The sequence below is a fragment of the Malaya genurostris genome, chromosome 2 (assembly GCF_030247185.1).
Source record: "Malaya genurostris strain Urasoe2022 chromosome 2, Malgen_1.1, whole genome shotgun sequence".
In the NCBI taxonomy this organism is placed as follows: Eukaryota; Metazoa; Arthropoda; class Insecta; order Diptera; family Culicidae; genus Malaya; species Malaya genurostris.
Window position 1 is genome coordinate 6524024 of NC_080571.1, and position 21311 is coordinate 6545334.

General features: G+C 36.0%; 1 protein-coding gene across 3 annotated transcripts in view; it reads left to right on the top strand.

Moving 5' to 3' along the window:
- The first annotated feature begins 6700 nt into the window (after positions 1-6700).
- Positions 6701-21311, top strand: part of LOC131433071 (hemicentin-2-like) — a 124173-nt gene continuing 109562 nt past the window's right edge. The window contains exon 1 of one of the 3 annotated variants that reach the window (XM_058599828.1): positions 6701-7392. The gene's annotated coding sequence lies outside the window, so the exon portion shown is untranslated. The remainder of the gene's footprint in view (positions 7393-21311) is intronic. The other 2 variants (XM_058599827.1, XM_058599829.1) reach the window with 2 other exon arrangements.

Below are 21311 nucleotides of genomic sequence, written 5' to 3' on the forward strand. Positions count from 1 at the left end.
ATTTCATAAAGAAAATTGGAGTTTCAATTTAATAAAGGCCTCTTTTAAGACTTAGTTCTGATCCCAGCTGCGTCCATGAGTTCAACCAATAGCTAAATTAGAATAAAAATTATGTAATGATACAAACAAACTCGAAACAGTTTATGAAATTATCAACAAAATGTCTGAAAATAACAGCTTATTTTATAATTTATAGAAGTTAATCGTTTGGTTCAAATAATATTTCCGAGTAGATTTCATAAATAATGACGAGTTACCTAAGATGATATTTAAGCTATAAGAGAATATGTTTTAATAAATTCAAAACGTTGTGACTATGTTAGAATTAAATTAGGATAAGAATATTATGTAAAAGTGATGCTACGGCGAAGAAAAACTTATGTAAACTGCCTTAAGAAATAAACGTATTTATGGAAAAAAAAAAACCGTGGTGGAGTAATAACATTAATATAAGCATTAACGCTGAAGTGAAATATTTTTAAGTATTAAATTGATGTTTTTTATTGAATGTTAAAAAAAATTATTTCCAGAGCGGCAAATATGTTTCTGAACAAATAAAAAAAAGAACTGTCAATCTTTATTGCACTAAAAAAGTTTGAGCAAAACGACGTATAGCAAGTAGACCAATGCAACGCACATTTGTGCTAAGCAAGTAGACGAAATCGTTTCGTAGAATACCATAACTAACTATTTATTTTACTATTCTGATAATTAAAGCAATTAAAACAATATATTAAATTAGGATATAATGAACCCAACTCTTCGTTTTTTGATTTCAGCGGATCATAGGGAAAAATATTTACCATGAAATTATAGGAAACTTACGCATCCTGCTATGTTTTTCAAGTGATATTCTCTTTCTTCTATCGCTACGCCAATTCAAACGCGCCTTTCGAGCGCTGCGCCTGCTGTGTGTTTGAAACATGCAAATACTGTGCTCCTATAACTTCCTGTATTCCATTCAAAATGTTTCTCTTCGATCGAATGTAACAGTTCTCTGATCGGTTAGGCCATCCTTAAGAAAACAAAGTGGGTTCACTATTATATGTACTTCCAGCACCGGAGCCCGAGAACCGGTATAATCGAAGTCGGTTCGTACGGCCACCAACTAACACGGCGTACAAACTCTACTAGTTTTCTTTCAAATTTTGAAGTTTTTATACGATTTGGACATCGTACTCTAAACGACGGATTAAACTCTTGTTGAATCCGAAAATATGTAGTAATTTTTGGTAGAACCATAAGACCTTTCATTTGACCCTAAGATTGGGAATATCGGTTTTGCAATCTCTGAGAAAAGTGAGTAAGATTTTGGAGAATATGACTATTATCTCCCGTCATTAATCGAAAACCGGGGACCAGAATAGCCGGAATCGGTTTGTTTAGATGCCTACTGATAATGGCTATCGATTTGTGTAGTTTTGAATCCAGTTTAGAAAAATTTTTACGTGTATTATTTCGCCGGTTTAAGTGACGGTGTGCAATTGTTAACACACTTTACCCATTAACTCCGGAACCGGAAGTTGGATTTCCGTATGGCTCCACGAGACCTTTCATTTGAATCTAAGTTTTTCAAAATCGGTTAATCTATCTCCGAGAAAACCTAGTGAGGTTATTTGCCACATACACAAACAGAGACATTGCTCAGCTCGATGAACTAAGTCAAATGGTATATGCCACTTGGCCCTTCGGGCCAATTTTTACTAGTCGACTTTTAAAGTGATTGCATAATCTATCTATATGAGAAAGGCGAAAAGACTTTTTACAAAAGGATCTCCTGGCCATCATCCTATGGACTCTAAAAATTAGTGCATATATTATTTTTTCTGAAAATTATTATTGAGGAAGAAAACCTTATTAAGAAAAACCGATACAAAGTTCAAACAACGGCTCATAATTGAATATATCTAGCTCCACTGCATTTAATGGTCGTAATACGAAGTGACTTTTTTGTACTATAATGCTATAAATTATATTATATGAATATTCCTTTTTAATGACAAACCATGTTTCAAAACGCACTGTAAAGACAAAAGTCTAACGGATGAAAAAAACACACAATTTTTTTCGAATATTTTTTGGAGATATTGATCCAAAAAGTAAATACAAATGTTTTGATCTTATACAGCATCATTCGAACAACAGGTTATTTTTTCCCTTGGAAGAATATTGAAATATAGATCGGTAAAAAAAGTATTTTGAGGACGCGTTTTAGATATCATGATTTTCGGTGTCCACAGAACCTCAGCACAAAAATATCAGAAGTCAAAAAATACAAGCAACATAGTAGTAGTGTATGTTTTTCTTGACACTTACGTTTTCATTTGATATTTTTATTAATTTTTAGTGTTTGTTTATTGTTTCAAGTCGATTTTTCACGAAAGCATTAGCTATTTTGCACCTATAAAACCACTCCAAAGTATCAGAAATCGAAAAAGAAATAATAAAACATTCTAAGAATGTTTTGTCATATTTCATTGATTGATGACTACCGTTTTAGGAACGTTTACGAAATAGTGTCATAATACGATCATTTAGAAGCACCATCCTGCTAACGTTGCACCATTTAAAGAATATATTTAATTGAGACTGCAAGAAACCGGTGTCATCAGGACACTTGATGAGATGAAATAGCTTAAATAATTTGAATCAAAAATCACTTTTTTGTGATTTTTACGGAGAAACAGCTTAAGAAAATTTATCCTAACTTTTTTTTTACAATATATAGCATGATTTAGAATATTTAGTTAAATTTCCGTATATTAATATTGAAAAATAAAACGGTAACAGAACTTTTTTGAGAATCACGTTGCACGGTGAACACGATAACTCGGCGTAGAGTTATCAGAAATCAAAAATGTTCTTAAATTTACTTAAAGTACGAGTTATTTCTCCTCACTCCGTTGTTCTCAAGTTCGTGGCATATTTAAAAAAAAACACAATCTTACGCTAAATTATCCGCCAGTTTTGAGGTGAAAAACTACCATAGTATGAAAATGGAAAACATTTCAAAAACGAAGGGGGGGAGGCATTTTATACCAGGAAAGTAACACATGGATCAATAAGTCCCGAGACTGAAGCAGAGATGGCGCTCGTAGTAAACCAGTAACCACGTCTTTCTAGAGTACTATTCTTTGCTTGAAACGGGTCAAAATTTTAAGTCGATCCGACCAGAAACAGCTGAGTTATCGAGGTTGGAGTAAAGTCGTTTTGTAGTTTGTGTTTTGATAAAACATTGTTTTTAATGGGTAAAAACACCGTGCAAGCGAAACAATGGATTGAAAAATGTTATCTGGATTCTTGTCCATCTAAAGCAACGATTTGTCGGTGGTTCGCCGAGTTTAAACGTGGTCGTACCGACACAAATGACGCGTTTCCGTTACATCGGAAAATGTGAGTGAAGTGACAAAAATTATAATGAAAGATCGTAAAGTGAAGCTCCGTGAGATTGCTGAGATGACACAGATATCATATGGAAGTGTATTTACTATCCTTCATGAAAAATTGAGCATGAAAAATGTTTTTTTCCAAGTGGGTGCCGCGATTGCTTTCGATGGAACAAAAACAGCCTGCCACAAGTCGATGAAAACAATGGCGAAATTGAACGAATTGGGCTTTGATCTGCTTCCACACCCCCCATACTCGCCAGATTTAGCCCCCAGTGACTACTGGCTCTTTGCTGATCTTAAAAAAATGCTCCAGGGAAAAAGATTTGGCTCAAATGAGGAGGTCATCGCTGAAACTGAAGCTTATTTTGAAGCGAATGATAATTTTTTTTATAAACATGGTATTGAAAAATTGGAAAAACGTTGGAACCATTGTATCACCCTAAAAGGTGATTATGTTGATAAATAAAACATTTTTTGCGAAAAACATGTTGTTTCCATTGTTAGTCGCGGGACTTATTGATCCATGTGTTATGTTCCAAGTATGAAATGAATCGTTTCAGTAGATTTTGTAGGATTTTGTTCACGGACTTCGAAAAAATGGTTTTCATAAAAACGCGTTTAAAATGTTTTTTTTCTCAAAAAGTGTGAAAAATTTTTTTTTTGTGACTGACACTGAATTTTGACACATTATTTTTGAGATTTTCTAATTGTAAGAAAACATAAAAAACGATTTTCCGAAACTGTTTATCCCTTACACTTTGTCTTGTGTATCGAAAATAAGCTAGGAGTGTATCGAAAATATGCTATCCACAAATTTTTATTTCAAATTATGATTAAAAACGACATTTTATTCAAACTAAAAATTGATCCTTTATTGTACGAGGTTAAATTTGAGCATAATGGAAACCGAATAAAATTTAAGTTATTCCTTCAAGATCGAACGCTCTTCATCAAGTTTCGGACAAGTGTTGCATCGCATTTTTTTAACGCTTGAGCCCAAATTTTTTTTGAACTCCTGCATGTTCCCAGCTGCCTTACCAGTCTTCTTGAAGACCCTCTTCACGATTGCCCAGTAACTTTCGTTGGGTCGAAGCTGAGGGCAATTTTGTGGATTGTTCTATTTTTGAAGAAATTTATAACCTTTTTCGCAAGCCAATTGAGAGTGGTTTTGGCATAGTGAGCCGACGCTAAATCCAGCCAAAACAGTGGAGGTGTACTATGCTTCTTATTTAAAGGCAGCAATCTCTTCTGGAGACACTCAGATCGATAGATTTCTGCATTTATAGTTCCGTTAGTTTAAAAAATTGTTGACTTCAAACCACAGGAACATATTTTTTATCGTACCAGTACCTTACGACCGAATTTCTCCACTTGAATGGATCTGTCCGCATCGCTCACTTCCTCCCTAACGACGACAGTAAAATATTGAGGACCTGGAAGGGTTTTTGAGCCCTCCTATACATAAGTCTCATGGTCCATCAAAACGCATGCATCCGGACATTGCAGAAGACGCGAATACAATTTACGGGCCCTTGTTGCAGCTCGCTTCTTCCTGCTTTTTTGGCCAAATCACGTATTGACATTGATTTGTTCTTCATGATTAGACGTACCACATTCTGGCCTAGTTTCGGGTTGGAAGAACTGAGTTTTCTGGCTCTTCCTGGTAGCTTATTTAAAAAATAGTGTTCCATAAACTTTTTAATGATGGTTTTAACACTGGCATGATGAATTCCAAACCGCTTCGCCAATTTTCGCATAGTAATACCCTTCTCACTTAGCAATGTGTCCAGAACCTTAATTTTTACTTCCTTTTTAATATGCGAAATTTTGAAACCGCAGAATTTCAACCGCACAAACGAGTAAACAAAAGAAAGCTGACAGCCAAACGCACAGCATGCATACAACACAAATGTATGTGGATAGCTTATTCTCGATACACTCCTTATAAACCGCTAAGCAGATTCATTGTATATCAAACCTTTCACTGCGAAAGTGATTAAATTTGTTGAACGTTGAGCGTTTGTTGAACGAAATATTCGTTCAGATTTTATTGGAACGGGTTGTTGTTGTCGTTTTTTTCCTACAAAAATATTGCGAAAATTGGGTATTGTTTAAAAATAAAAACAAAATGTGTTGTTATTTTACGCGAAGTAGAAGTATTACACAGGTGTGTACTGTTTACTAAAAAAATAAGTAGTTAGAAACTTCCAAAATTTTCCAGTAAAACTAGTCCAACTTCAACTCTGTTAGCCGAGTTTGTTGAACGGAAAAAAATGGCTCGCTGGTCTGAATCGGCCTCGGCTTAGACGATTTATTTGACATTTATCGGACCAACGGTCCAACATATTGGACCAACGGAGGACTTCCATTTTTTCATTTTTTTTAGAGGATTAGCATTTCGAACCGAAATTTTATACTAGAATTTTTTTGAATGAATTTAATCTTCACCACCAGTTGAATGATTTGTTTGTTTGTGTTTGGTTAAGGAGATCAATCTCTTCTCATACATCCATTCAGCTCAAGATCCCATCACCCATTAATTTGGTATCTGCGAAACCCAGTTTCCAAGTCGGTGAAAGTAGCACACAGCAGCATAAGGTAAATTCCCAAATTAATCACCTATTCATCTCTCGTACCTATTCAACTAATCCCACTGTACACAACAATATTCATAGTCGGTAAACTTTTCCACTCCATCACAGCCACAACAGCATCAACCACCCCGAAAAATGAACCGATCCCTCCTTGGGAAGGTCAAAACTCTAATTCATCCACCAAGTAGCCCTCCCGGTTCCTTCCCGGTTTCCCACCTAAACGACACACCCAAATTCCACCTCAACCTCCTGACACCCGCCTGACCACTAGTGCGGTCCGGTTGCACACGGCGCCTAGCGATGACGATGACGATGATGATGATGATGACGACGACAACGACGACGAGTTCTCATGCTTGGCTCACCCATCCAGCATACGTGAGTAAAAATCGGAAGAATCGACCGAAACAGACTGACGACTATTCATTCGACTTTGTTTATGGGCCCATTGTATAGAAATACATCAGTAAAAGGGGATGTGAAAATAGGATACGGTGGTGGAAAAGCTTTCGCGAGAGTCCCGTTTGGCGCATGCCTGCCCCCGGTGTGCAGGCAACGGGCGTTACGATGCGTTACGTTGTTTGTTGTTTGAGCTGGTATTGCTATCCGGAAACATGGCGTCTTCGGTTTCGAGCACGGAGCCGTGGCGAAGTTTGACAGATCGCTCGTTCACTCGCTCTCATTCTCATACATTCCGAGTGTTCCGGAGCTCCTGAGCTCAGTGACGAACAGCGCCCGGCCCAGTCAAAGCGAACTGTGTCGAACGGTGCGGGTGTGCAAACAGTAGTCCTAGGTGCTGCCAAGTGGTCGTAGGTCATGTGCGTGCTGTGCTGAGTAATTCCATACCGAGGAGTGTCCTGACAGGAGCTTGGCTGTTCGGTGGGTGTTGCGGCTGATTTAGGTGCAATGTGATTGCTCAGTCATTTGACACATAAAAGTACTAGTGAAATTGTTCGTGCGTCGTCCAGTGTTAGCGGAAGAAGTTGAATACAGTTTACAGGGCGAGCGGGATATTGATGAAACAGTGAAGGAAAAAAATATTTTCTTGGTGCTGGCAGTGCAACTAGACGGAAGTAAAATCAACTATCGATAGTCAATCGATTTGTGGAAACCACGATTAACGAAGTGTGCGGGTGGCATAGTGAGTGAAATCCTGCTGGGAGGATTGAAATCGATACCTTCAAATCATTAGGCAGAGGCGAGATTTTCGCACTGATCGTTGTTACTGCTGAAAGGCGGAATTGCTTCTGTACAGTGGTGTCTGTGTATTTGTGTTCGTCGAGGCAGATGGGAAAATAGCTGCACTGGAAGGAGCGATTAGTGAAGCATCTAGATGTCGGCAGCGGCTGAATGCCGCCGTAAACGCAGTGCGACGAGTCAAAAGACCGTGGGAAAAAAGCGAAAGGTAGGTGAGAAAATTGCTAGTAAAAAGAGTAGTAGGAGAAGGACCCCCCTCCTTCTTGAGTGAGTAGATTGAGCTGCTTTTGGTGCTAGTGAAGGATGTTGAAAGTTGGTCAGGATGCGGGTTGGATCGATTTCGTTCCTACTTTTGTGTGTTCCATTATTTGCTCACTGAATTTGTGGCAGTAATTGCTGAAGGAGTTTCCTTGAACTATTCGTGGCATGCACTTTTCCATTGGATTTTCGTTTGCGTTAACATATTTGAGGAACGATTCTTTTCCGTAGCTACCGGAAGTCTCTGAAGTAGAAGAGATTGGATAGGTTTTTCGAACAATGCAGGATAAAATGAGTCTTTTTCATTCAAATCGATACTCGTCGTTAAGTGTTTCATGATAGAAGCGTTTATCTTTTTTTTAAATTTTATGGCTTGGATTTTCTTTCTTTTCGAGTTATATACGATATTATGCTTAAATATTACAAGCAACAACAATATTGTCCATTAAATCATAAATTACATTCAAACTAATTTTGTCTTGTTTAGTTTTAATTGAACTATCCCGAATAATTGTCTATTAATGTGTTAAAGAGTTTTCCTAAATCATGAACCTTTCTTGAAGAAGTTTTAATAAATTTTCGGTTTCTTCTTTAACTAGAATGATTTTAGCTCAACTCACATATTCGGACTTTGGAAATTGTCTCAAACATATCGGAATTGTTTCGACGGATGAAAAACGTTGAGCAATCGTACAAATTCTTTCAGTACATTCATACAAATTAACAACAGTCGTATTCCTTTTAGGTTTTGATGGAATTGCTTCGATGAAGGGTAGATCGGTTGTTTTTTAAAGCTAAGTTTCGAGTCCATACATTTAGCAACTTGAAGTTTGTTCCACAGGTGCTGATTGCTTACCTAACCAGAAGTTTTCTAGCGAACATGTCAGAAAATTTTAATTCACTACTTGTTTGCACGATTCATATGATAGATTTCGTGTAAACGAGACCCTTGGACTTGTATGTTATAGCATCGGAGAGTCCAAGAGGGGTTGACCTAATTGTCCTCGATACCATTCAGTTCCAATGCGGATCGTGAGTTCAAACATGATAAAATCAATAGTGTCACTATTTATGTACCATTTAACTCCACTATTTCACTGTCACGTTATTACACTTTCACAAAGTCAAATATGATGTTTATCGTGAATAAAAATGATCTGCTCTCTGAACTGTTTGATGACGCTTCAAATGGTAGAGCTTGCAGAATGAAATTTCACGACCTAATTCCAAGTACAATGCAATGCATAAAAAATTTAACTAGTTAAATGAGACTTGTCTTTACTTAGGATCGAAATTAGTGTTTTTAACACTCTTTTCTTTAATTTCATTCAATTTAGATCACTTTTAGGCAGAGCCGTAGTGATCATTTTTCTCAACTCAAACGCGAACTCAAACATTTTGCTGTAAGGTAGCATTTTCAATTTTACTATATGCTTTTAGCAGTCTTTTTTGATTGTTACATCATACATTTCGCATTTGACCTGTAAACTCCACCAAATCCTAGTACAAGTCGGCTCAATACTAATTTTGATTGCGTGGAGAGGCTTAGTTTAAATATTCACCGTCCATGCTATGCGAAATGCGAAATGCGCAGTGATCTTATGTATATGAAATTGTCGTCTCTGTTAGGGAAAGCTGTGAGAACGATTTGGTAAACAGGGAAAATTGTACATTGCTCGTCATTAAATGAAACTTCGACCACTCGCTACGGCTCTGCTTCTAGGTCGACAAATTCATTCTATCCAATCCGCAGAGTAATTTTCTGGAAGGCAATTTTCTCTTCGTACGAGCTGAAATTTTCATTGATAAGCCATCTTTGAGGAATTGAAAATGGATAATAGTCCGAAGAAGTCAAATCGGGTGCGGAAGCAATTGGAGCCCGGAATCGACCATGGCTACGATAGTCTTGAGTGCATCGTGTTGTTGAAACGATTCTTTTGCTTCAAGTGAAGCCGTTTGGCAGCAATTGAGGCCTTCAATCGCTTAAAAATACGCAATAATACTCACTGTTGATAGTGCTCCCTTTTTCGAGGAGGTAGTCCACGAAAAGTATGCCATGACAATCCCAGAAAATCGGCACCATGACCATCCCGACCCTTCCTCTCAAGGCCGCATTGGAGCTTTAATGCCGGCTTCCGTTCATTACCGGGCATTTATTCTATTCCCCGATTTGTGATCATGGTTTCCGACATTATCAACAGTTACCAATCGACGCAAAAAGTCCAATAGATTCCGCATCAGTATGGAATAACAGACATCCGAAGTGCACTCGCGATTGTGTTTTTTTTGTACAGCCGTGTCTATCACAGCTTAGGGTGGCGAAACACTAACGTGTATGCATGGATTGCATAAGAAAGTAGGTTTGAGTCCTGTCTCTGAGCGTACCTTTTATCAAATAAATCATCTTTTCTGTGAGTTTCTCATTCATTGGGCTTTTTCAATATATGTTTCCACTCAGTCATTGCCAAAACTATACAGTAAAGTGTTGTATAAGTGAATCAAAATTACTGAAATTTTCACGAACAAATACAGAAAAGTCCAGATTGAGTTTTACACCGAAAATAATCGTATATAAAATTTTTAAATCAATTAACAAAAAAAAAACAACATTTTGATTAGGTCGATATTTTGTCTCAAGATAAACAAATATGTTCCCTATCAACCATTCATTCCAAGATGGGCACCTTTAAGGAACAAAAGATTTTCCAACAAAAATATTTCATTGTTCACACTATTTTTTTTCAAGATCTAATAACTGAAAATTGAACCAATGAAGGTCAAAATCATCAAAAAATCCAATGAAATTTAATTTGAAAACTAAGCTGCCAAATAAAAATCTGTTTGAAAATGAAAATTTTGTTGACCATCTGTAATGCATATAGAGCATGTAAATTTCATTATTGTCTAGACAAAGCTGTTAAAATCAGCCAATTAGGAAGTGGAATATTCTGACAAAAAATAGGAAGAAAACAGATTGCATTACAGAAGGTCAACAAATTTTTCATTTCCAGCTTGGCTTCCAAGTTAGATTCCATTGGATATTTAGATGATTTTGACCTTCACTGGTTTAGTTTTCAGTTACTAGATATTGAAAACCCTTCTTGGTCCACCTAATGGTGTGATAATGCCTTTCTCTTTCTTCAAAACAGTCTCATGAAAATATTTCTGACACTGATTTGGGCCCATTTTTAATTCAGATTGAATCGAGTAGTTCACAAAAGCATGCTTCAGTGTTTTTTGTCACATGTCGGCATCGTTTTTCCAACTAAGCGTTTGGCATTTACGTTGCCTATTTGTATGAGAAGAGTGATGCTAATCTAAGAAACCTGTTTTAATCCACTTAGTGGTGTAACGAGACCTTTCTCATACACTTAAAAAAAAACCCTGTGATTTCACATCTTATTATATGCACATAAATGGAGTGTCGCAGCTCACGCAAATTTACGTGGAAGAAATAAAAAAAATTCATATTCATTGAAATAAAAAAAAGAATACTGAGAGCAACCGTCGCGGCTTGAACTGAGACACATTAGATCGCAAGTACGTCTGTTTATTGACCGAGCCACAGAAGCATACATCTGCTTGGCTGGTAAAAGGTGCATTTAAATTCATACAGTCACACCTGATAACAGAACGCAAGTTACAGTCGAAACCAGTAAAATTCAAGCTCATTTAACATTAAGTCACTACAAATGAGATTTTCCGTCATTTGACAAATTAGGTCTTTATGAATTACATCGTATGAATAATTAAGTCACCTGTAAAATTCAATTTTTTTTTTGTGTGCATGTATAATTTTGTAATTTCTTTCTGTGTTGCACTTAAATGAGTTTTATAGGCTACGACTGTAATTTTCACTCGACTAGCAAGAGCAAGTGTATAAATTTGCATGTGAAAATATCTTTCGAAATTATAGGTGCTTGTATGACTCAGTCGATAACGTAAGTACTTTGTGATCTAATGATTCTCGGTTCAATTTCTGGTAGATGAAGATTTTTTATTTCATTTCATTTTAAGCTAAGTGATTTTCGAATTATTTAGTTTTACATGTTCTTGCAAGTTGAAATTTACACGTGAACTGAGACGTTCCATTTATAGTCATCAATCACAAGATTTTTTTCGGACTGTGTGGGTGTCTAAAATTCATATCTTTTTTTGGGCTTCCTTCGTCCACGATAATTATTTTGATAGCTCAGTAACATATTGAATAGTAACAACACTACTACACAGCAAATATGTTCAAAAATTCAATGTAAGCCGGCCAACAACTCAAATAGTTAAAGCCGAGGTAAAATAAACAGATATGTTTAATTTAGTATAACCGAATTTCTACACTGATATAAATTGCGAAGACGGAAATCTGTATTAGCCTTTCTATAATAATATTCCATTCTATGTAAAAGAAAAGTTAAATTTTGTATATATTCGCATTTCAATTTTATGTTTGTAAAATCAATAAAACGCACTTTTCTGTCAACCAACAGTATTCTATGCTATACTTTATGGAATATTACATGTTTCTTAGGTAACCTTCATTTGATGAACTCTTTCAACTCTACGAACTTACATGTAACACATGGATCAATAAGTCCCGAGACTAACAATGGAAACAACATTTTTTTTGCAAAATTTTTTTTGTTCAAAATTATTATCAAAACACGAAACTCGGTTTTTTCCATTTTTTAAACAAACTACAAAACGACTTCACTCCAACCTCGATAACTCAGCTGTTTCTGATCGAATCGACTCAAAATTTTGACCCGTTTCAAGCAAAGGTTAGTACTCTAGAAAGACGTTGTTGCTGGTTTACTACGAGCGCCATCTCTGCTTTAGTCTCGGGACTTATTGATCCATGTCTTACCTGTTATACAGGGTAGCGCAAAGGAACCTGATACATTGATTATGTAAATTGACAGAAACTTGTAAATTGACAGAAACAAAGTGCTGAACGAAAAAACTAAAAGCAATAAAAAGTACAAGAATGAAGTTTCACAACCGTTTATTTTTTAAACACAATATTTGATATATGATGATAGTTACTTGATAAGTAATTTTCGACCTGTTTTAAGAAATTGTCGGCCATTTTTTTAACGTATCGGTATCAATTTTTACGGCAAATACTGTCCCGCAGATCAGTCAAAGGTTTGTTGGTGTAAACTTTATTTTTTAAATAGAAGTCACAGCTCGATAAGTCAGGCGATCGCGGCGGCCAACGAAAATCAATGCTTCTGGAAATGATTCGCTTGGAGAAGATTTCTTTCCCAACACTCCATAGTCCTCCAGTTTACACTGCTGGGCTGATAACGATCTTATATAGATGAAACAACAAATCTTCCTTGACCATTCGATGGAAAAAAAAACGACGAGTAAATTTCTAGAGCAGTCGCATGTTTCTTATTCGAACGCGTGGAATAAGAGCGAATCAAACTCGTTCAATATTCACTGGTGTCCGGACAGTGCGGACGTGGCTCGGAGGTATTATTTTGGTCACAGAACCTCTTTTCAAAAAAAAAAATCAAGGGCAAGGGCATCGATATTTCCGACTTAATAAGAAACACGCCAAAAATGTTCTAAACTGTCCTCAAAACTACTTTAATTGGTAGCTATTATCAGTAAGCAGCTAAACAAACCGATTTCGGTTATCGGGGTTTTCGATTATCGACGGGAGATAATAGTCATATACCCAACAATAGTTTTACTCTCAATTTTAAATACAAATGAAAGATCCTATGGTTGTACTAAATATTACTGCATATTTTCGGATTCAACAAAATTTACATCGTCGTTTAGAGTACTATGTCATGCTATTGATGGCCATACGAACCGACACCGATTATTGCGGTTCTCGGGTTCCGCTGCCAGAAGTACCTACAGTAATGGAAATCACTTCGTTTTCTCGGAGATGGCGTAACCGATCAGAGAACTGCTTCATTCTGTAGGTTGTAATAATTAATGCACAAACTTCTCTCTTTATTTTGTTTCAAGAGTCGAAGAAAAACATTTTGAATAGAATATCACAGAATAATATATGAGAATATGATTGATATGAGAAAGACATTTTTTTTTGTTTCGATTGTAGAGATTTTAACCTTAAGATCATTTACCTCTTCGGGTCAGAAAAGTTTTCTTACCCTATATGCGGGGTTGGGTATCGAACCCAGGTAGGCTGCCGGAAGGGCATCGACTAATCCATCACGCTATACCCATCTCCATGAAAAAGGCATCATTACACCATTAGGTGTATTAAAACAGGTTTTTTGATTTGTTTATCGTTCAATTACGATTTCACAAGACAGAAACTAAAATTTCTAAGCATACTTAGATGTGATTAATTTAATCAAATTAAGTTTTTTGTTGCTTTTTTCTATAGAAAGGTATAAAAAAATGCTGGAAAACCGGATTTAGAATGGAGCTTAGGGTGACCATCAGGAATCAGAACAAATTGGCTCAAATGGCACATTCCCCTTGATATTTGGAGATTTAGGCGACCATAGTGCTATTTGTCGTTCGACTCAGCTCTACGAGATGGGAAAATGTCTGTTTTTGCACCTTTCAATGATTTGTTTTTACCGCTCAATTTTCTCGAAGATTACTGATCCAATTTTAACAAACTTGGACTTGTCTGCAAGCTACTATTGTTCGAATATCAAACGGCTGTCGCTTTCGGTTTTGGAGATAAAATGGTATAAGTGACGTAACCGACAAAACGTACTTTTTTCTTGCCGCTCAATTTTCGCAGAGACTTAGGCTCATTTTAATGCAACTATTAGTTCATTAAACAGTTTTGAAGTTCAAATGGCCTTTACTTACGGTTCGGGAGATAGAATGGTATAACCGATATCAATAATTGTAATTATATAATATAATCGTACAAGTGACGTATGCGTCAATTTTTTTTTCTATCCGCATTATAACTTCAGATAGCGACCTACGATCACGTTGAAAACGGATACGCTTGGTTTGAGACTTGTTGCTAAAGCATGTTATTGTGAACTGGACGAATCAATCTGAAAAAATTCTTGTCAAAAATTATCTGTGTCAGAAATTATCTTAATAGAAAAGGCAAGAAATATTTTAATGATACTGTTTCGATGGAAGAAAATGGAATTAGCACACCACTAGGTGGATTACGAATGAGTTTTTTTTCATATTTCGCCAATGGTGCAGTCAAAATCACCTTAATTTCACCTTAACGACCGTTCGCACGAAGGAAAGCCCAAATCTTTCGAAGACGCTGAATTAAGGGCATTACTTGAAGAGAATTCATGCCAATGACAAGATAAGCTTATTTTTTTCTTGCGAGTTACCTATCAAGCCATTTCCAAGCGATTACATGTGTTGAAACTGATTTAAAAGCAAGGAACGTGGCTTTCCCTATGATTTGTAGCCAAGCAACGTTGAGCTTCGTTTTTCGCCTGCAAGCTACTACTCCCACGACAAAAAGGGTGGGTGATGAAAAATAGATTCATTACCTGAACTCTGGAGCAAAACATTATTATTATATCGTTTCTTCAACCCCGGCTTTAATCTGTGTTGGTCGCCTACCAGGAAGAAAAAAGCATCTTCGGTTATACGTCGTCATCGGGTTTCAGTTTTGAGATTTTAGGTCAGTGTTATTTATTACGAGCTGTTCAAAAAAACGATGTCGAACTGATACTTAGAGAGTTAGAGTGGAAGTTTTTCTAGACCTAACGTTTCTGTTTGATTTTTTTTTTTAATTTTTGGTGGTTGTTCAAAATGAAAACCACGATTTTTCACGAAAAAGACGCCATTTTATAGCTGTTAAACCTCTTCTAAAGTAACAATTAACGAAAAGGAAAACGTTGGGGTCTGGTTATATGTAGAAAGTGTGTGCAAAATTTGAAAAAAATGTGTGCAGTAGTTTTTGAATGACGATGGACACGAACTTTCAAAACCTGTTTTCGAAGAAAACGTGTTTAAAGGTTTTTTTTTTTATAAAATCAATGGAAACAATTAATTACTCCAGGGAGCCCGTAGGGTCTAACATTAAAAAAAAACATATTTTTTCTTTTATAATTTATCATAACGAAACATTTCAAGAATGTTTTGTCAAGTGCACCGAGCTCTTGCTTCTTCGTAGAATGAGATAGCCATAGATAAAAGTCCATAACTTCCAGAGTTTCGTTCCAATAGGCCTGAAAATTTCACAGAAAATTCTTCAAATGTTTTACTACAAGAAAATATAAAAAAAAGAATAAATGATTTTTCAAAAGTGTTACACCCTACAGCCCCCCCCCCCCCCACCTTCCCCTTAAGAGATATAAAAACGATGTCTTCTACAAAATTTTAGAACTTCTAACGAGAAAAAACTTTGTCGAAGAAGCTATTGGTTTAACGCAAACAGTTCGGATATATGAAGCATTTTCGTTTGAAGCAATTACTAAAAACGTAAAATTACACATTTTTGTTGAAGACTGTGAACTTTAACTACTAATAGGAAGCAGGGTCGCAGACAAAAAGGCACATACATATACTTTTTGGAAAGCTCAAATCAAGCAATATAAAGTTACGAAGTGCGTAACGTAACCCTTTTAAATTGTGTAAAGAAGACAACGAAATATAGAGTGCTTTTTTGATTATTTTCTTAGAAAAAAAACGTACATTAATAAAATTTAGTTTTAAACAATTTTTCTTTTGAACCGAAGAAAAAATTATGGAAAGCCTATCAAACATTGACGAAGGAAAACAGCCAATGCACAGTGGGAGAAATCAAAAACGCGACTTTACCTAATAATTTCGTATGTATCTAAGTAAATATTTTCAAAATAGGTATTTTTATGCACAAATTTCTGTGGAATCGATAGACGCAAATTTCACTATCGTGCCCTTTCTGTCCCAATTTTATTTTATTTATTCTGTCTTAAAGACTGACTGTAAAATTGTAAAAAAAATGAGCTCGACTCATCAAAAGGTACTTCTGACATGTTCATAAGTTCGATAAATAGATTGCCGTTCAACAGAACGGCCACAAATAAATTTATTCCGATTTACCACAAATCTTCTTCTTCCATAAATTTACAGAAAAGAATATTTTACTGATCGGTGTTTGGATCAATCACGGTTAATCAAGACAGTTTCATGCCCCGCATATTAGTTAACAGATAGTTTCCATGATCGCATAAATCGAGTTACATTGTTTCACTTCAATTTTCCTTCAAACTTAATTCTATGCTGAATTCTGATTCACTATTAACTGATTTACTGATTTAATAGTGGTCCATATTACGTAGAAAACTTTAGCGCTCGAATTACACACAATGGGAATGACAGCACTAGTCCTACTAGGCCACGGCCGTTCATCCTCGTACTCGATATGGTATCATTTATTACGCAAGAAAATACTGTCAAGCTGCTGGCTTCTACTTGCACTGCAAAGCTAAGCCGCTGCATTATGCGTTATCGTCATTGGAAGAAAGCACACTCAGCAATGTATCAATTTACCGCAAACGGGCAAGAACCGACACAAAAGAACTGTCGAGAAATCAATAGGATGGACGCGAAACTACGGGAAAAACTGCTGACCGATAAAAGTTGAGCCAAAACCCGGCATTGGAATGTGCAGCAGAACGCAATTGCGATGGACCTATGGACTATACATCTGGAAAGCTTACATGGCACATGGGATCTTACTGCACTTCGTCTCCTAAGCTCGGTCGTATCGATAAGATTTTCTGTTTTTTTTCCCGTGACTCTTCCCTCCTTCTGTGATTCATCCGGTTTTTATGCCGAGAGAAATTGAAACTTCCGTTTACGCTCACTTTTTGATCTTGAAGAGTGTTTTCTTTTTCGTCGGATAATGTCCAGTTGCATCGACGAGGTTTGTGCCAATTGATATTGATACTTTCAGGGACAGTTTCTGTGTCATTTGTTTCAATCTGCAGTGCAGTGGCTGACGTATATATCTTTGTACGTATTTGTACAGTACAATCGATGTGCTGCACTTCCCCCCTCCCCAGAGGACGAAGATACATTTCATGATGTGTCGATAAAATGGGTTGTTTTCGCATGGTGTTTAGTTCAGTGAAGGTCGAGGAAAAGTGATTTATCGATTTCTGACAGTCGGAAAGAAAAATGCAATTGTGTTTCTTTTGTTTATTATTTCTGACATCAGCTGATAGCAAAACTTGTCGAAGTGATTGATCACGCAACAATTTATTTTGTCGGTGGAACGCAACTATTATCTGTACTACGTTTCAGTTGTTGTTTGGATTTTCTTTTCCTAATTCCAAGCTTCGTAATATTTTGGCTTAAAGTGATGTGTTATTCGTTCTTTGTTTTCAAAAATTACTGCAATGTGATGTTATATTTTGTGAACAACTGTTTGTTTTTCTCTATAAAAAGGATATACGAGGCATAACACAAAAAAAAATTAATCATATGAAACTGATTCGATTAGCACGTTTAGTTTCCTACAAATTTACTTCACTTTTGCACATAATCGCCGATCACGTTTAAGCACCGCTGCTCCAGTTTTCTGAAACCCTCTGCATAGAGCTTCACCGTCTGCCAATTTAGCCAGTTTTCAATGGTGTGTAAGATGTAGTAATTGCAAACCAAATCACGAAACAAGCACAACTCTCGATAAATTTCACTTTTTTTTTACCTTTTCGACAAACAAATTCCATTACAACGTCAGCTTCACGACTGGCGGGAGTAACGATTACCGCGGACATTGTTTACAATACGCACAGATAGGCAAATGGCTATCGAATCTAAACAATATCTGATATAGCTATACAGGTCGTGCACACACCGATATGGATTAATTCGAAAAAGTTACGACTTGTTGATTTTGAAATATAAATGAGCGGTGCTGACTCTTCGAATGTGCCTCTTAGAATTGCTTGAAACAAACCTTTCGACGAGATCGAAAAATGTCTTTTATGGTATTCTTATATTTATCCACTTTATTTATATTAACGGAGATGGTTAAACCGATTCAAAAGAATTAAGGCTAATTTGGAAGCTTTTGCTCAGTTGTTGATCATGTACGTAGAGTAAAATTACAGATTCTGAAGATATGATAGAACTGGCGAAACTGACTAAACACATTTGTACTCTATCGATAAATTTGATCTAAAACGACTAAATGACGGTTTTGGTAATTTCGTACCCACTACACAGAAAAGCCAGCAATCGCAAAACAACTAAAATATAAGTTGTTTTTCTGATTTTGATTGGTTAAAATTTGATACAACTAATCGACTGTTGTTTTAACTAATCTGTCATTTTTTATTTATCGTGCTGGCAGCTTAGCAACGACACCCAACAAAGACACGCACCACAAACAAGTAATGAGACGTTTCAGTTGAGCAATGCCAAACACCCTGAGCGAACAATGAGACGTTTCAATGAGGTGACACTCGTGCAATTGAGCAAATACACAATCCCATCAAAGTTACTTGTATGCATGAAAGCAAAAAAAATGTCTCAGTTGTTTCAACCAATTTTTCAGTTATTAGAACTTAAGACGCCAATTGCAATAAATATTTTTTACTGTTAGCCTCTTCGGAGGAAGCTAATCGTTTACTGCTTGAACAACGAAATTTTACCTAATTGACTGCTTATATATTTATCACTAAACTCACAAAGGATATAGAAATGAACCAAAAGATTGCAATTCTCGAAAAGGAACTTTCCAGAAAAATGGTCACAGGGAATTAGGAAATTTTTCCTTCATTTGCAGAATGGCTCGACTTTGACATGAACTGTCCTAGAATACATTACTCTCTGATGAAATTAAAACATTTATACTGTAAGAATATCTATTTAACACATGGAAAACTTGTTTTACAATTAACTGTTATATTCTCCTGCATACATTCACTTACATAAAACGACCACTATGTAACTAACATAAATGAAGTTCATTTACCATTGAAAATTTTCAATATTGCTGTCTTCGTTCTCCGCCAAGTGCTGTCTTCGTTCTCCGCCAAGTGACAGCATTTGAATACAACAATTTCGGTTACCTGAATGGTTATGACAAAATCAACAGATATGTGAGTTAAATCAACAACATTTTAGTTGAAACAACTAGGGCGTGAAACAACAATTCCAATATTGTAATTTTGTGATCTGCGGGTTCTCCGTGTACTGTTAAGTCCTTGATAAGCTTTGTAGATAAAATGGTAGATACTTCCGGTTCCGGAGATGTAATGGAATGAGTGACGTAACCGACAAACTGCACCTTTTCTATCCGCCCAGGCCAAAGATTGTTCAAATCGGAGATGACTAAACATTCCACTCATTTCAAGCTGCCTCACGTTGAAACGGATGGATTATGGTGAATGCTTATGGTTGTTGATATGCAATCGTTAAAATGACGCAACTGACAAACCACACTATTTTCACAGAGAAAACTCATCCAATTTCGACGGATTTGGGCTCGATCGAAAGCTGCAAAGATGAAATGTATTATTACTGATATCTTCGGTTTCAAAAATGTTGTTTTTATGAATAGGCGACGTAAGTGATAAAATATACTTCTATGAATTACCCGAATTAATATAAGTACTATTCGACATGACAAGACTAAGACATTATCAAACCTTTACGTGGATTAGAGAGCGGTTTTCAAGTTTTCAGCTGGATCTTTTGTTGATCTCAAAATGGATTTCAGTTGAGAACAACTGCTGATAAATTGCAGGATTTCGAATTAAGTTAATTCAGTTCCATATAATAAAAATCAGAATTTTTTTAAATTGTATAGCTAAATATTTTGAGCCCGGCTAATTTAAGTCGAATCGTCATTATTATTTGTAGGAGTGTGCTTAAGTTTCTGCTTGCACTAAAAATTTGAAGTTTTGCATACAACTGAAAATGGTTGTAGCAGTAGCTTCTTGATATTTGAAAAAAAAAAAAACATCTATCGAAACATCGTCACCGCTTTGAACCAAAATTGTAGAGACGGTTTCTATTTCATTTAAATTTTTCGGTCATTGTTTTTGATTTTGAGAATGCTTTCAATATATAATGAAGAAGAAGTTGTTTCAATCCAAGGATGGTGAAGGTGGAAAGATTTCTTTCCCATATAACTCATGTTTTCATAAATATTCCCAAGGGATTCTTCAAAAAAATTGAATAAGTGCAAAAAAGTTTGTTTGGACATAAAGAAACATTAGCCTTCCAATTTAAGAATAGTTTTGTGTCAAATTTAGAGGAATTCTTCGTATATTTTCTTATTTCGTCTGAATGAAATTTCAGAATCTTAAATACCTTTCACTTTGTTATTCCGGAACCGGAAATCGAATACGAAAAAAAGTGAGTAGCAGTCTATGAGACCGTAAAACATTTCAGTTGAGTAACCTATAAATCGAGTGAAATAAAAATTTTTTTTTTGTATTATCGCTTTAAATGACGGGTTGAAATCTCGTAAACTCTTCACCCAGTATTTCCGAAACTGGAAGCAAGATCTAGATAAAATTCTACATCAACTTATGAGAATAGTATACTTCTCATTTGAGTCTAAGCCTGTGAAAATTTTTCCAGAGAATTGGATTGAGGTTTAGAGTACACGATGATTTTTTACGTTACCTCTGGAACCTGGAAAAGAAGATCCAATTGGAGAATTATACGGCTAATTGAAAGCATTTGGTTCGATTATCCGTGTCATGCTTAAAAATTCGTTCATGGAAAAAATATTTGATACTTATTCACCTGTATTTCCGGAATCGGAAATTGCATTCGGGTGTTATTCGGTACGATTCGATGGGATTTTATGACCTTTCATTTAAACCTCAGTTTGTGAAAATTAGTCCAACGGTCTGTAAGAGAATCGACTGCTCTTTTTGCCTTTCTTATTTAGAAAGGTTATGCAATCACTGTGAAAACCGACTTTTGAACCGAGGCC